Source organism: Procambarus clarkii, unplaced genomic scaffold (genome assembly GCF_040958095.1).
Source record: "Procambarus clarkii isolate CNS0578487 unplaced genomic scaffold, FALCON_Pclarkii_2.0 HiC_scaffold_125, whole genome shotgun sequence".
Lineage (NCBI taxonomy): Eukaryota > Metazoa > Arthropoda > Malacostraca > Decapoda > Cambaridae > Procambarus > Procambarus clarkii.
The window spans coordinates 762874-779387 of NW_027189158.1; positions in this window are offsets into that span (position 1 = coordinate 762874).

Genomic DNA, 16514 nt, shown 5'->3' on the forward strand with positions numbered 1-16514 from the left:
AAACAAGCCCTCACATGGTCCTCTTCACACGTCTGGTCACCGTTTTTCGTTTTGGCCACTGTTATATTGCAAATCCTGCAGCCCTGAGTTAAGTAAATATGAGCTAAGATATCGTGTGCTATGATTTAATGAGGTTTAACGTAAATATATCCAAAATATCTTATGAATTAATCTTTCAGTGACTTGTTAAATATTGGAGCCGGTTTAGTACTCCAGAGGCCCACAGTTTCTCTGAGACATTTCAATATTCCCTGCATATGATTCCATTATTCATTAATTGTTACTAGTGTCATTACTGAATTCAAAGGTGAGAGAAGTAAGAAATAATTGTTTCTAGCAGTTATATACATTCCTGTGTCCAGTTTATGTGCTACATCCATATTTCTTGCATTGCCACTTGTTGTGTTGAATCTTTTTAATGAAATTTTGCAATTGCACTTCCAGTTTTTATATTCTCAATTGCTGTGCTTAGTCTGGTTTAATTAATTTACATACATCTAATTCCAGTCATTTTTTTAATGAAAGATTGCTAAATTTAGTTTACAATTGCTTGTTCTTAATTATTTTCTTACCTAGCCCAATTTAATAATTTTATTTCTGCCATTTTTACTTTAGCCAAGTTGATATTTTTTTGTGTTTATTTTTGTGTATACTATTTCTGATGCCAGGTGCACTTAATTATAATCTGCGTTCAAATATTACTTCCACGGCTGTGACAATGCCTACCACTGTTGAAACCCCTTCAGAATCAATGGGAACAGTTGCTCGTCCCAATGGCCAGAGATCAGCTCAGGAAATGGCTATTCCTCTTTTTGCTGGGGAATCGCGTTTATTAGAATCATGGTTTAGTAAGGTTGAAGCGAAAACAGTTGCACGTTTTTCTAAGCCTACTGATGCCGAATACTTAGCAATTGCACGGTCAGCCGTGGACACAACCAAAGGTGATGCACGTTTTGTTGTTGATGAGAAAGCCATTGTTAGCCTCCAGTCTTGGCCTGAATTTAAGGATTTCTTTCGCTGTCGCTTTGTTAATAAAGGAGACCTTGACCCATATAGGTTAGTCAAGAAAATTGCCAATGCCACCATGCAGCCTGGTGAATCGTTTAATGCGTTTACTAGCCGTCTCGATCAGTATCTGTATGCCTTAGTTTCTGCTATGAATAATTCGACTTGGTTAGATAAAGACAATAATCTGTCCCCTGAGGCTATGGCCAAAATGATAGCATTTGGTACTTTAATGCATTTTGCCCCCGAGCATACAAAACCAATCGTTGAGCAACAAAATTTTGGTGTTAAACATGAAATTGGTGAAGTATTTGAGGCTATTAACAATGCCGCAGATAAACTAGCTCCCCGAAGTGCTCAACTGTTGCCACCCTCTGATACTGTAAATGTAGTCACAAGCTCTCAGCATCCTCCCACAAATTCTCAAAACTCTTGGTCGCAGAAGCGTACCCATGCTCGTAGCCCCCAGTCAAATTCGCCGCCTCATAAAATGCCAAAACGCCATAGTCCACAACCATCCACTCCCTCATGTTGGCATTGTGGTAAGAGTAACCACCTTGCAAGGGACTGTTGGTCCGCCCCTAGATCATCACCTCCTAGACAATTCTCTCGGCCCCCTCATCAATCTAATCATTCTAGGCTTCCATATTGCACGTACCATAAACAAGTTGGTCACCACACTGCGGATTGTAGAGCTAGGCAAAGGACATCTCCACCTCGTAACTCCCATGGTCAGTCTTGGCGAGGCTCACAGCGTCCAAGACATTATCAGAACTCTCGTAATTACAACTCCCAGCCCAGCTATAATGCAACTTCAAATTATAATGCTCAGTCACAGAATGCTGGAGCTCAGAATGTTCACTCCATGTCGTCGGGAAACCCCCAAGGCCATCCGCTAACCAATTCAAGCTAGCCAATCCTAGTGCCCTCCCTGTGTATTCAGTAGCTACCCAAAATAGATTTGGACACTTGACAGAGGAGGACACTGACTCTAGACCAGTTGTAGATGTTGACGGATCCACAGTAAATTTGACACAAACAAGACACAGATATCCCAGACAACATAAGTCAAAAGTAGTAACTTGTCCAGTCTCAAGTGATGGTCCCCTTGTATCAGCCATTGTACATGGTAGAGTTTTAAAAGTTTTTCTTGACTCAGGTGCAAAAATTAATATTGTCAAGCCCTCAGCTCTTAGAGACATTGAAAGTATGCACCCTACTATTTTAAAACAGTCACACATACCTTTTCTAAGTGGTATTTCAGGAAATAAAGTAAAAGTTCAGGGTGAAATTGACCTCCCACTCAAGTTCAATGATGTCACATTGTCTATAACATGTTTAGTTGTTGACATTATTCATTTTCCTGGAGACATTCTCTTAGGTCTGTACACCATGATTGATGAAAATATTGCATTGTTTCCCCATCGTTGGAACATAAGTATCAAAGACCATGTCATACCCTTGTGTAGCATGTATCGACAGGGCCACGAGTTCAACCTTCAATCAGATTATGTTAATTTTGTTGACACCCGCCTTGCAAGCGTAGGTTTGTCAGATCATTGTCGTGGTAGCATACCCGAGAAAACAGGCACTCGATTGAAGCATAGTAGTTGTGCAGTTGTTAAGGAGAATGAGTATCGGGACTTTCTGGAAGGGGACGCCCTAACGGATTCTCGTTGTCTCGCTCGCCTGGCAGCTTCCATCTCTGAAGTCAGTGGTTCCACGGCTACTGACACTGTGTTACACCCTCATTCTCTCACCAGAATAAGAGTTAAGGTTCAGGGAGTGCCTGAGTTGTCGGATGTGATTGCGGAAAGTGAAACATGTAAAGTGAATGGTACATTTGTTGAACCCTCCTGGCACACAGTGCAGGATGGTACTGTTACATTATTTATCGCAAACACTAGTAATGCCGATATCCATCTCCAGTCTGGTACCCATGTTGTAGATTTTGCCCATTACTCGTTACCGGTGCGAGTTGTGGATGATGTCTCCATGGATCATACTGTTTGTACACTCACACCAGGAGAACAGGGATCTCAGCCAGAGGTGCAAGCGCAACACCTCAGTCCTACTGATTTTCCTGACTCTGTGGCTCAGCTTTTGAAAATTTTGAACAAGAATAGAGCTGTTGTTGCTCTACCAGGAGAAAAATTAGGTCTCACTCCTCTTATTACACATAAAATTCCCCTTGAACAAGGAACTACGCCTATTTATGTACCAGCTTACCGACTTCCCCATTCTCAGAGAGCAGAAGCAGATAGACTTGTAGAAGAAATGTTACAGAGTGATGTAATTGAATCGAGTAATTCGCCATGGAATGCTCCATTGATTCTTGTACCAAAGCGAGATGGGACTTGGAGACCTGTAATCGATTATCGCAAGCTTAACAGAGTAACAATACCTGATCGTTTCCCACTTCCAGTTCTAAATGATTTGTTGCAAAGTATTGGTCGAAACAAAGTATTCTCAACGTTAGATTTGTTGCAGGGATTCTGGCAAATCCCCCTTGATGAGGAAAGTAAACAATTGACAGCCTTTAGTACTCCCAATGGTCATTTTCATTTCAAAAGAATGCCGTTTGGTTTGCGTAGTAGTCCAATAACCTTTTCACGGCTCATGACAAATCTATTTCGTAGATTGATAGGAAGTACACTTCTAGTTTACCTTGATGATCTCATAATCATGTCGCAAGATGTTCAGACTCATTTCCAGAACCTTGAGAAAGTACTTGCAAAGCTCGCTGAAGCTAATTTAAAAATAAAGCTTGCAAAATGTTCATTTTTAAAGCAAAAGATTAATTTCCTAGGTCATACAGTTACACCTTCAGGTATTACATTGAATGAATCAAAAATTATTGCTGCCCGTGATTTTCCAACACCTCGTACCGCAGAAGCCGTAAGACAGTTCACAGGTCTTGTAGGATTTTATCGTTCATTTATTGCTGGATTCTCTATTATAGCCGCTCCGCTTTACAAGTTGCAAAGAAAAGATGAACCCTTTGTTTGGGGAGAGGCCCAGGATCAATCATTCAAAAAACTCAAAGCAGCCTTGATTTCGTCACCTGTCCTTAGGTACCCAGATTTTTCTAAACCTTTTACGTTGGTTACAGATGCTAGTGACATAGGTCTAGGTGCTGCATTACTTCAAGCAGAAGGTCACAGAGATCACGCAATAGCTTATGCTAGCCGTACTTTATCTAAAGAAGAGAAAAATTATAGTGCAACAGAACGAGAAGCCTTGGCAGTTGTTTGGGCACTTAAACATTTCAAGGATACAATTTATAATTACCCAGTTCATGTTCTTACAGATCACCAACCATTAATTCCCTTGTTCAAAAATAAGAATCCAGTTGGAAAGTTTGCTAGATATTTGCTCACAATTCAAGAATTCAATCCCACATTTGGATATATTCCAGGAAAGCAAAATGTTGTAGCCGATGCGTTTTCTCGACACGTAGCTGCGATTCAGTTAAATTACCCAGCATTAGATGCTACAGTAGTAGAAACGGAACAAAGACAAGACCCCATATGGGCACCCGTCATTAAATTTTTGACTAAGCAAGACACTCGCCCGATTCATAAACCACCAGTACCATTGAAAGAACTAGTTATGTTGGACAATTTACTGTGTAGAGTAGTAAAGCTAGGGACAGCCCCGAGGAAATGTTGTCAGTTAGTTGTTCCAGCTGTCTTGGTACCAACTGTGTTAAAAATTATCCATGATGCTCCTGCAAGTGCACATCCAGGAAAGGATCGTACACTCCAACAAGGTCGATTGAAATATTTTTGGCCAAAAATGGCTAAGGAGATTGCTCATTATGTTGACAGATGTTTAACTTGTTTACAGCACAAGGGACATGTTTCAGGACCTAATCCAATTCAGGTGTACCCAGCAACTAAAGCTCCTTGGGAACGAATATCGATGGATTTATTGACAAATTTTGCGGAAACAGAGAAAGGGAACAAACATTTGCTTGTAATGGTCGATAATTTTTCACGGTTTTGCGAACTAGTTCCTATCCCGAACAAAACAGCAGAAACCATAGCCAGCGCATTCCATGACCAAATAATTTGTAGATATAGTATGCCTAAAGTAATCCTTTCAGATAATGGTCCAGAATTCAGTAATAGTATTCTAACTAGCTTGTGTGATTTATATAACATCAAAAAATGTAGCATTATGCCTTATCATCCGGCAAGTAATGGACTAGCTGAACGTACTAACAGGAAAGTGTTAGATGCCTTGAGAGTCACGTTGAATTTTGATAACAACAATTGGGATGATTTTATACCCTTAATTCAGTGTGCTATAAATTCTTCAATTAATGTTTCTACTGGTGACACACCTCACGCTATTCTTTATGGTACAGATAAGATCCTCCCTAATGAATTGATTAACGTACCTCCTACTCCCTTATATAACGTAGATGATTTTGTTCAAGTGAAGCGTAGACAAATGCAACTAGTATTCAAGAAAATACGAGAACAACTGTCCAAAGCAACAGCCGAGTTCACTCTAGCAAGGAATGCACGAGCTAAACCCAGTAAAATAACTATTGGATCTGTAGTAATGATACTTAACCAACACAGGTCTGGTCCTATGTACAAGTTAACTAAGAAATTTTTGGGTCCATATAAGGTAATCGAGCTTATTAAAGGTAACAAATACAGACTTAAGAACTTGTTAACAGGAGAGTACATAAATGAACATTTAGACCACATGAAGTTAGCTAAAATGACTGTTGACGAGACTGATGAGGAAGATGACAATGAACTTACCCAGACAGATACTCCTACTCGGACACCACCTTCTGTGGTTGACAGACCACTTGATGCTCAGCAACCCCATACTAGCAATTATAATCTTAGATCTAGACCTCTCGTTTCAACCGTGCACTCACCACATGTCCATTGGCTAGATGTTAACGAGGATATCTCTCAAGATGATAGTTTGTCGCATGAAGTTTCATCTGTTCCGGACCTTCAGTCAGAGCCAGAGTTGTATAGTGCTCTGGATGAGCTAGGTGTAGATATCCGCAGAATTTATAATTGATTGCACTCTGCAGTTATTCTGTTTGTTTTGAAAAAAAAAAAATCATTTGCAGTATTTCTACCACATGTGTCTTATTATTACCATTATATATAATGTATAGTTTTTCTCAACTTTATTTGGTTATAAATTAGATGCCATTGTTAAGTCTACTACCATTTGTATTTTTACAGTGCTTGTCATAGGAGTTATTATTGTTCTAGCAACCACATTGAGGCCAGTGAATCCTGACTGCTATCACGCAGATGTTAGTCTTCTTGATCCAGGTCTTGTATATGCTTGTAAATATATTGCACATTATATATATTGTACATTGGTCTTGTAAATATATTGTATTATTTCAGAAAAAAAGAGAGAAAAAAAAAAAAAAAAATCATTATCTATCTTGAAATTCAATTGTGGTTGTTAGGTCAGAACTTTGTTCCATTAATGTAATAATTGTTTAATTTTGTATGGTTTTCAAGCACATGCCATTGACACATGTTAATAATTTTGTTTAGGCAATACCTTGAGTTGTATTGTTCATATCTGATCAGTAGACATACACATGTTCTTAATACTCTGGTTTAATCAAAGAATTGTTACCATGATTTTCACCTATTATGATGATTTTTTTTTTGGTGCATATATGCCGAGTTGTTGTATTACGCACACCTGATCTTCTTTCAATGTTTTATTATGCAAATTTCACATGTAAGCCATTATTGAATGCCACCGAGGTCCTTTCAGTATCATTGTAACTATATAGCTAGCCAGAGCTTGTCGACAAGGGACGTCGACTTGGTAGCGTGTCCGAGCGGTGTTATACTCAAAATTCTGTCAGTTGAAATGTAACCAATCACAGGCAAGTAGGCCTCAGACGTCATGCCAGACAGAGGAGCATCAAGCATGCTCCCAGCAGCCGCAGTTATCCTCACAGGCTCAGAGTAGAAGGACCTCGGCTAGGCAGATATATACCTTGCAATCTCAGTCAATAAATATATACAGAAGCGACTACTGTGTCTACCTTCTACCCGAACAAGGCAAACGAATACACAGGGTTATAAACAGGTCCCACAGGGTTATAAACAGGACCCAACAGGGTTATAAACAGGACCCACAGGGTTATAAACAGGACCCACAGGGTTATAAATAGGACCCACAGGGTTATAAACAGGTCCCACAGGGTTATAAAGAGGTCCCACAGGGTTATAAACAGCACCCAACAGGGTTATAAACAGGACCCACAGGGTAATAAACAGGACCCACAGGGTTATAAACAGGACCCACAGGGTTATAAACAGGTCCCACAATGTTATAAACAGGTCCCACAGGGTTATAAACAGGACCCAACAGGGGTATAAACAGGACCCACAGGGTTATAAACAGGACCCACAGGGTTATAAACAGGACCCCACAGGGTTATAAACAGGACCCACAGGGGTATAAACAGGACCCACAGGGTTATAAACAGGACCCACAGGGTTATAAACAGGTCCCGCAGGGTTATAAATAGGTCCCACAGGGTTATAAACAGGACCCCACAGGGTTATAAACAGGTCCCAACAGGGTTATAAACAGGACCCACAGGGTTATAAACAGGACCCACAGGGTTATAAACAGGACCCACAGGGTTATAAACAGGTCCCACAGGGTTATAAACAGGTCCCACAGGGTTATAAACAGGACCCAATTGGGTTATAAACAGGACCCACAGGGTTATAAACAGGACCCACAGGGTTATAAACAGGACCCACAGGGTTATAAACAGGACCCACAGGGTTATAAACAGGACCCCACAGGGGTATAAACAGATCCCACAGGGTTATAAACAGGACCCACAGGGTTATAAACAGGACCCACAGGTTTATAAACAGGTCCCCACAGGGTTATAAACAGGACCCACAGGGTTATAAACAGGACCCACAGGGTTATAAACAGGACCCACAGGGTTATAAACAGGTCCCACAGGGTTATAAACAGGACCCACAGGGTTATAAACAGGACCCCACAGGGTTATAAACAGGACCCACAGGGTTATAAACAGGACCCACAAGGTTATAAACAGGACCCACAGGGTTAAAAACAGGTCCCACAGGGTTATAAATAGGTCCCACATGGTTTTAAACAGGACCCAACAGGGGTATAAACAGGACCCACAGGGTTATAAACAGGACCCACAGGGTTATAAACAGGACCCCACAGGGTTATAAACAGGACCCCACAGGGTTATAAACAGGACCCACAGGGTTATAAACAGGACCCACAGGGTTATAAACAGGACCCCACAGGGTTATAAACAGGTCCCACAGGGTTATAAACAGGACCCAACAGGGTTATAAACAGGACCCACAGGGTTATAAACAGGACCCACAGGGTTATAAACAGGTCCGACAGGGTTATAAACAGGTCCCACAGAGTTATAAACAGGACCAAACAGGGTTATAAACAGGACCCACAGGGTTATAAACAGGACCCACAGGGTTATAAACAGGTCCGACAGGGTTATAAACAGGTCCCACAGAGTTATAAACAGGACCAAACAGGGTTATAAACAGGACCCACAGTGTTATAAACAGGACCCACAGGGTTATAAACATGACCCACAGGGTTATAAACAGGTCCCACAGGGTTATAAACAGAACCCACAGGGTTATAAACAGGACCCACAGGGTTATAAACAGAACCCACAGGAATATAAACAGGACCCACAGGGTTATAAAAGGACCCACAGGGTTATAAACAGGACCCACAGGGTTATAAACAGGACCCAAAGGGTTATAAACAGGACCCACAGGGTTATAAACAGGACCCACAGGGTTATAAACAGGACCCACAGGGTTATAAATAGGACCCCACAGGGTTATAAACAGTACCCACAGGGTTATAAACGGACCCAACAGGGTTATAAACAGTACCCACAGGGTTATAAACAGGACCCACAGGGTTATAAACAGGACCCACAGGGTTATAAACAGGACCCACAGGGTTATAAACAGGACCCCACTGAGTTATAAGCAGGTCCCGCAGGGGTATAAACAGGACACACAGGTGTATAAACAGGACCCACAGGGTTATAAACCCGACCCACAGGGCTATAAACAGGACCCACAGGGTTATAAATAGGACCCACAGGGTTATAAACAGGACCCACAGGGTTATAAACAGGACCCCACAGGGGTATAAACAGATCCCACAGGGTTATAAACAGGACCCACAGGGTTATAAACAGGATCCACAGGGTTATAAACAGGTCCCCACAGGGTTATAAACAGGACCCACAGGGTTATAAACAGGACCCACAGGGTTATAAACAGGACCCACAGGGTTATAAACAGGTCCCACAGGGTTATAAACAGGACCCACAGGGTTATAAACAGGACCCCACAGGGTTATAAACAGGACCCACAGGGTTATAAACAGGACCCACAGGGTTATAAACATGACCCACAGGGTTATAAACAGGTCCCACAGGGTTATAAATAGGTCCCACAGGGTTATAAACAGGACCCACAGGGTTATAAACAGGACCCACAGGGTTATAAACAGGTCCCACAGGGTTATAAACAGGACCCACAGGGTTATAAACAGGACCCCACAGGGTTATAAACAGGACCCACAGGGTTATAAACAGGACCCACAGGGTTATAAACAGGATCCACAGGGTTATAAACAGGTCCCACAGGGTTATAAATAGGTCCCACAGGGTTATAAACAGGACCCAACAGGGGTATAAACAGGACCCACAGGGTTATAAACAGGACCCACAGGGTTATAAACAGGACCCCACAGGGTTATAAACAGGACCCCACAGGGTTATAAACAGGACCCACAGGGTTATAAACAGGACCCACAGGGTTATAAACAGGACCCCACAGGGTTATAAACAGGTCCCACAGGGTTACAAACAGGACCCAACAGGGTTATAAACAGGACCCACAGGGTTATAAACAGGACCCACAGCGTTATAAATAGGACCCACAGGGTTATAAACAGGTCCCACAGGGTAATAAAGAGGTCCCACAGGGTTATAAACAGCACCCAACAGGGTTATAAACAGGACCCACAGGGTAATAAACAGGACCCACAGGGTTATAAACAGGACCCACAGGTTTATAAACAGGTCCCACAATGTTATAAACAGGTCCCACAGGGTTATAAACAGGACCCAACAGGGGTATAAACAGGACCTACAGGGTTATAAACAGGACCCACAGGGTTATAAACAGGACCCCACAGGGTTATAAACAGGACCCACAGGGGTATAAACAGGACCCACAGGGTTATAAACAGGACCCACAGGGTTATAAACAGGTCCCACAGGGTTATAAACAGGTCCCACAGGGTTATAAACAGGACCCCACAGGGTTATAAACAGGTCCCAACAGGGTTATAAACAGGACCCACAGGGTTATAAACAGGACCCACAGGGTTATAAACAGGACCCACAGGGTTATAAACAGGTCCCACAGGGTTATAAACAGATCCCACAGGGTTATAAACAGGACCCAATTGGGTTATAAACAGGACCCACAGGGTTATAAACAGGACCCACAGGGTTATAAACAGGACCCACAGGGTTATAAACAGGACCCACAGGGTTATAAACAGGACCCACAGGGTTATAAACAGGACCCCACAGAGGTATAAACAGATCCCACAGGGTTATAAACAGGACCCACAGGGTTATAAACAGGACCCACAGGGTTATAAACAGGTCCCCACAGGGTTATAAACAGGACCCACAGGGTTATAAACAGGACCCACAGGGTTATAAACAGGACCCACAGGGTTATAAACAGGTCCCACAGGGTTATAAACAGGACCCACAGGGTTATAAACAGGACCCCACAGGGTTATAAACAGGACCCACAGGGTTATAAACAGGACCCACAGGGTTATAAACAGGACCCACAGGGTTATAAACAGGTCCCACAGGGTTATAAATAGGTCCCACAGGGTTATAAACAGGACCCAACAGGGGTATAAACAGGACCCACAGGGTTATAAACAGGACCCACATGGTTATAAACAGGACCCACAGGGTTATAAACAGGACCCACAGGGTTATAAACAGGACCCACAGGGTTATAAACAGGACCCCACAGGGGTATAAACAGATCCCACAGGGTTATAAACAGGACCCACAGGGTTATAAACAGGACCCACAGGGTTATAAACAGGTCCACACAGGGTTATAAACAGGACCCACAGGGTTATAAACAGGACCCACAGGGTTATAAACAGGACCCACAGGGTTATAAACAGGTCCCACAGGGTTATAAACAGGACCCACAGGGTTATAAACAGGACCCCACAGGGTTATAAACAGGACCCACAGGGTTATAAACAGGACCCACAGGGTTATAAACAGGACCCACAGGGTTAAAAACAGGTCCCACAGGGTTATAAATAGGTCCCACATGGTTATAAACAGGACCCAACAGGGGTATAAACAGGACCCACAGGGTTATAAACAGGACCCCACAGGGTTATAAACAGGACCCCACAGGGTTATAAACAGGACCCACAGGGTTATAAACAGGACCCACAGGGTTATAAACAGGACCCCACAGGGTTATAAACAGGTCCCACAGGGTTATAAACAGGACCCAACAGGGTTATAAACAGGACCCACAGGGTTATAAACAGGACCCACAGGGTTATAAACAGGACCCACAGGGTTATAAACAGGACCCCACAGGGTTATAAACAGGTCCCACAGGGTTATAAACAGGACCCAACAGGGTTATAAACAGGACCCACAGGGTTATAAACAGGACCCACAGGGTTATAAACAGGTCCGACAGGGTTATAAACAGGTCCCACAGAGTTATAAACAGGACCAAACAGGGTTATAAACAGGACCCACAGGGTTATAAACAGGACCCTCAGGGTTATGAACAGGTCCGATAGGGTTATAAACAGGTCCCACAGAGTTATAAACAGGACCAAACAGTTTATAACCCTGTGGGTCCTATTTATAACCCTGTGGGTCCTGTTTATAACCCTGTGGGTCGGGTTTATAACCCTGTGGGTCCTGTTTATAACCCTGTGGGGTCCTGTTTATAACCCTGTGGGTCCTGTTTATAACCCTGTGGGACCTGTTTATAACCCTGTGGGTCCTGTTTATAACCCTGTGGGTCCTGTTTATAACCCTGTGGGTCCTGTTTATAACCCTTGTGGGGACCTGTTTATAACCCTGTGGATCCTGTTTATAACCCTGTGGGTCCTGTTTATAACCCTGTGGGATCTGTTTATACCCCTGTGGGGTCCTGTTTATAACCCTGTGGGTCCTGTTTATAACCCTGTGGGTCCTATTTATAACCCTGTGGGTCCTGTTTATAACCCTGTGGGTCGGGTTTATAACCCTGTGGGTCCTGTTTATACACCTGTGTGTCCTGTTTATACCCCTGCGGGACCTGTTTATAACTCTGTGGGGTCCTGTTTATAACCCTGTGGGTCCTGTTTATAACCCTGTGGGTCCTGTTTATAACCCTGTGGGTCCTGTTTATAACCCTGTGGGTACTGTTTATAACCCTGTTGGGTCCGTTTATAACCCTGTGGGTACTGTTTATAACCCTGTGGGGTCCTATTTATAACCCTGTGGGTCCTGTTTATAACCCTGTGGGTCCTGTTTATAACCCTGTGGGTCCTGTTTATAACCCTTTGGGTCCTATTTATAACCCTGTGGGTCCTGTTTATAACCCTGGGGGTCCTGTTTATAACCCTGTGGGTCCTGTTTATATTCCTGTGGGTCCTGTTTATAACCCTGTGGGTCCTGTTTATAACCCTGTGGGTTCTGTTTATAACCCTGTGGGACCTGTTTATAACCCTGTGGGTCCTGTTTATAACCCTGTGGGTCCTGTTTATAACACTGTGGGTCCTGTTTATAACCCTGTTTGGTCCTGTTTATAACTCTGTGGGACCTGTTTATAACCCTGTCGGACCTGTTTATAACCCTGTGGGTCCTGTTTATAACCCTGTGGGTCCTGTTTATAACCCTGTTTGGTCCTGTTTATAACTCTGTGGGACCTGTTTATAACCCTGTCGGACCTGTTTATAACCCTGTGGGTCCTGTTTATAACCCTGTGGGTCCTGTTTATAACCCTGTTGGGTCCTGTTTATAACCCTGTGGGACCTGTTTATAACCCTGTGGGGTCCTGTTTATAACCCTGTGGGTCCTGTTTATAACCCTGTGGGTCCTGTTTATAACCCTGTGGGGTCCGGTTTTTAACCCTGTGGGGTCCTGTTTATAACCCTGTGGGTCCTGTTTATAACCCTGTGGGTCCTGTTTATACCCCTGTTGGGTCCTGTTTATAACCATGTGGGACCTATTTATAACCCTGTGGGATTTGTTTTTAACCCTGTGGGTCCTGTTTATAACCCTGTGGGTCCTGTTTATAACCCTGTGGGTCCTGTTTATAACCCTGTGGGGTCCTGTTTATAACCCTGTGGGTCCTGTTTATAACCCTGTGGGACCTGTTTATAACCCTGTGGGTCCTGTTTATAACCCTGTGGGTCCTGTTTATAACCCTGTGGGACCCATTTATAACCCTGTGGGACCTGTTTATAACCCTGTGGGTCCTGTTTATAACCCTGTGGGTCCTGTTTATAACCCTGTGGGTCCTGTTTATAACCCTGTGGGGTCCTGTTTATAACCCTGTGGGTCCTGTTTATAACCCTGTGGGACCTGTTTATAACCCTGTGGGTCCTGTTTATAACCCTGTGGGTCCTGTTTATAACCCTGTGGGTCCTGTTTGTAACCCTGTGGGGACCTGTTTATAACCCTGTGGATCCTGTTTATAACCCTGTGGGTCCTGTTTATAACCCTGTGGGATCTGTTTATACCCCTGTGGGGTCCTGTTTATAACCCTGTGGGTCCTGTTTATAACCCTGTGGGTCCTATTTATAACCCTGTGGGTCCTGTTTATAACCCTGTGCGTCGGGTTTATAACCCTGTGGGTCCTGTTTATACACCTGTGGGTCCTGTTTATAACCCTGCGGGACCTGTTTATAACTCTGTGGGGTCCTGTTTATAACCCTGTGGGTCCTGTTTATAACCCTGTGGGTCCTGTTTATAACCCTGTGGGTACTGTTTATAACCCTGTTGGGTCCGTTTATAACCCAGTGGGTACTGTTTATAACCCTGTGGGGTCCTATTTATAACCCTGTGGGTCCTGTTTATAACCCTGTGGGTCCTGTTTATAACCCTGTGGGTCCTGTTTATAACCCTTTGGGTCCTGTTTATAACCCTGTGGGTCCTGTTTATAACCCTGTGGGTCCTGTTTATAACCCTGTGGGTCCTGTTTATATCCCTGTGGGTCCTGTTTATAACCCTGTGGGTCCTGTTTATAACCCTGTGGGTTCTGTTTATAACCCTGTGGGACCTGTTTATAACCCTGTGGGTCCTGTTTATAACCCTGTGGGTCCTGTTTATAACCCTGTGGGTCCTGTTTATAACCCTGTTTGGTCCTGTTTATAACTCTGTGGGACCTGTTTATAACCCTGTCGGACCTGTTTATAACCCTGTGGGTCCTGTTTATAACCCTGTGGGTCCTGTTTATAACCCTGTGGGTCCTGTTTATAACCCTGTTGGGTCCTGTTTATAACCCTGTGGGACCTGTTTATAACCCTGTGGGGTCCTGTTTATAACCCTGTGGGTCCTGTTTATAACCCTGTGGGTCCTGTTTATAACCCTGTGGGGTCCTGTTTATAACTCTGTGGGGTCCTGTTTATAACCCTGTGGGTCCTGTTTATAACCCTGTGGGTCCTGTTTATACCCCTGCTGGGTCCTGTTTATAACCCTGTGGGACCTGTTTATAACCCTGTGGGACCTGTTTATAACCCTGTGGGTCCTGTATATAACCCTGTGGGTCCTGTTTATAACCCTGGGGGTCCTGTTTATAACCCTGTGGGGTCCTGTTTATAACCCTGTGGGTCCTGTTTATAACCCTGTGGGATCTGTTTATAACCCTGTAGGTCCTGTTTATAACCCTGTCGGTCCTGTTTATAACCCTGTGGGGACCTGTTTATAACCCTGTGGGGTCCTGTTTATAACCCTGTGGGTCCTGTTTATAACCCTGTGGGTCCTGTTTATAACCCTGTGGGGACCTGTTTATAACCCTTTGGGTCCTGTTTATAACCCTGTTTGTCCTGTTTATACCCCTGTGGGGTCCTGTTTATAACCCTGTGGGTCCTGTTTATAACCCTGTGGGTCCTATTTATAACCCTGTGGGTCCTGTTTATAACCCTGTGGGTCGGGTTTATAACCCTGTGGGTCGGGTTTATAACCCTGTGGGACCTGTTTATAACCCTGTGGGGTCCTGTTTATAACCCTGTGGGTCCTGTTTATAACCCTGTGGGTCCTGTTTGTAACCCTGTGGGGTCATGTTTATACCCCTGTGGGTCCTGTGTATACCCCTGTTGGGTCCTGTTTATAACCCTGTGGGACCTGTTTATAACCCTGTGGGACCTTTTTATAACCCTGTGGGTCCTGTTTATAACCCTGTTGGGTCCTGTTTATAACCCTGTGGAACCTGTTTATAACCCTGTGGGACCTATTTATAACCCTGTGGGTCCTGTTTATAACCCCGTGGGTCCTGTTTATAACCCTGTGGGTCCTGTTTATAACGCTGTTTGGTCCTGTTTATAACCCTGTGGGACCTGTTTATAACCCTGTGGGACCTGTTTATAACCCTGTGGGTCCTGTTTATAACCCTGAGGGTCCTGTTTATACCCCTGTGGGTCCTGTTTATAACCCTGTGGGGTCCTGTTTATAACCCTGTGGGTCCTGTTTATAACCCTGTGGGTCCTGTTTATACCCCTGTTGGGTCCTGTTTATAACCCTGTGGGACCTGTTTATAACCCTGTGGGACCTTTTTATAACCCTGTGGGTCCTGTTTATAACCCTGTGGGTCCTGTTTATAACCCTGTGGGTCCTGTTTATAACCCAGTGGGTCCTGTTTATAACCCAATTGGGTCCTGTTTATAACCCTGTGGGACCTGTTTATAACCCTGTGGGACCTGTTTATAACCCTGTGGGTCCTGTTTATAACCCGGTGGGTCCTGTTTATAACCCTGTGGGTCCTGTTTATAACCCTGTTGGGTCCTGTTTATAACCCTGTGGGACCTGTTTATAACCCTGTGGGACCTATTTATAACCCTGTGGGTCCTGTTTATAACCCTGTGGGTCCTGTTTATAACCCTGTGGGTCCTGTTTATAACCCTGTTGGGTCCTGTTTATAACCCTGTGGGACCTGTTTATAACCCTGTGGGTCCTGTTTATAACCCTGTGGGTCCTGTTTATACCCCTGTGGGTCCTGTTTATAACCATGTGGGGTCCTGTTTATAACCCTGTGGGTCCTGTTTATAACCCAGTGGGTCCTGTTTATACCCCTGTTGGGTCCTGTTTATAACCCTTTGGGACCTGTTTATAACCCTGTGGGTCCTTTTTATAACCCTGTGGGTCCTGTTTA